This window comes from Montipora capricornis, chromosome 9 (genome assembly GCF_036669925.1).
Source record: "Montipora capricornis isolate CH-2021 chromosome 9, ASM3666992v2, whole genome shotgun sequence".
In the NCBI taxonomy this organism is placed as follows: domain Eukaryota; kingdom Metazoa; phylum Cnidaria; class Anthozoa; order Scleractinia; family Acroporidae; genus Montipora; species Montipora capricornis.
The window spans coordinates 7,695,271-7,697,161 of NC_090891.1; the positions used below are offsets into that span (position 1 = coordinate 7,695,271).

At 39.2% G+C, this 1,891-nt stretch overlaps 1 pseudogene; it reads left to right on the top strand.

Annotated features, from left to right (window-relative positions):
• LOC138016981 (uncharacterized) overlaps nucleotides 1–1,437 on the top strand; it is a 1,842-nt pseudogene extending 405 nt beyond the window's left edge.
• Nucleotides 1,438–1,891: the final 454 nt, after the last annotated feature.

Genomic DNA, 1,891 nt, shown 5'->3' on the forward strand with positions numbered 1-1,891 from the left:
GAATACCAGAAAGAGGAACTCGCCAGCGACTCAGAGGACGCAAACCAAATTCGAAAGCACAGGAAAGAGCTTTGAAGAAAAAGAAGCAGAATGCGTCGGAAAAGGTGGACAGGGAAAGAAACTCGTTGGTTGGCACTTCTTGCTTTCGCGCTACTGACGATGACAGGACTCTTTTTCCAGGTTTTTTCTTTTCCCTTTCTTTGTATTTCAGCAGGCAAGTGTTCGCACTCTGCCTGCCGTTACATTGTTGTAGTGTGTTGTTATGCCGGCGTCAGCGTGCTGGAGAAGGAAAATTATTTTCCTTCGTACGAACGTATTGAGGAAGACGGAAATGATAACAGCTGGTAATAGAAATGAGAAATGATAATGGGGATGATAGAGGAGATGACGTTAAGACTGTAAAACTCGAGATTAAGTTCTGCTAAGGGCATCAACGTTGCAGCTGTTCTTCCACTTCTGTGTTCCACTTCCATCTCATATTCTTGCAAAGTGATACTCCAACGAAGTAATTTCCGATTCTTGTCGCTAACTCTAGATCTGTTGAGCCATACTGTGACGTGAGTAATTCTAAACTTTCTACCAAGTTCCTAACAATCTTAGTTAACAGTGAAAGACAATAATGCTTTTTTCACTCACCAGAAATTTGAATAAGTTAAGCTAAATGTTCAGTTCTTTCACAAATCAACAGTTCAGTCTTTGAACAAATCAGCAGTCCAGTTCTTTAATAAACCAACAGCAATTCAGTTTCCACGTCAACTTCTCCACACCTCGGCGCCTACTTCTACTCTGGTTCTTCAGTTCTCCTTCTTTGACCAGTTTCTTTTCTCGTTTCTTAAACTTCTTAAACTTAGCGCCTTAATCTCTTCGTGTGACTTCTTTTCTTGCCGCCGCTGACAAATGGGTTTTGTTTTGAAATTTTCCTGCCGGCTCCCGCTAATGTCTCTTAGCAGTGATACCCTTAGCTCTCGGTCTTTTCCTTTTCCCTGAGACGTTCGTGTTACAACCTTTCCTTTCCGCACGCAAACAAAAATGGGCCCTAATTAACTAATTATTTTCATTTGTTTTCTTTTTTAAAAACAGAAGGCTTGTTGAAGTCGGTGTAAAAGTGATTTATTTCATGACTGTCAAGGAGATGAAATGGAAGCTGAAATTGTTCACTCTTATCCAAGAACAACTACAGAATACCGTCACAGGTTGATCAAGACACATCAAATGATTTTTGAATGGGTACTCCACTCACTCAGAAAATAAATTTCCAGGGGAGGAAATCATTTTTAAAATGAAACTGATTATACATTATTCAAAGAAATCGTTACTTATTAAAAACAACTTATAACCATTGTTTTTGAAGACACAGCAATTTTGGAAATCAAAACAGCTTTGTGCTCAAATTAGAAAGCTTGTATGAGTCCTTTTTATGGGGAAGTTATAGATATATAATCGGTGTGCAATAATCGACGAGAAAGCTGAAAGAAGATTACCCAAGATCAATGTATGTGTACTTTTCTTTTAATTTTGTAATTACCGAGGAGCTCCTGTTCTGACACTCGACCAAAGCACTGGTTTAAAGTATCATAGAGAGGGCTACCCCAACGTCAATTGATACATTACATCTTTGCATCTAGTGCAGTATATAAATTATACTTTTGGGGGTTCTTGAATCATCAACTCCTTATTGGGTCAAACCAAACCACAATACTTTAACCCTATGAACAAGTCACTTTTGGGGTTCCTTAAAATCATTCTACGCACGAAACGGTTATAAAGAGTTGACTTATATGCACGGCATGACGTTCTGCCCCTTTTTTCATGCTGGGCATAAAATTTCTCATACTGATTTGAGGCACATGCCCTACACGACAGTCCGTCCTTTTTCATGCCGGGCATGAGA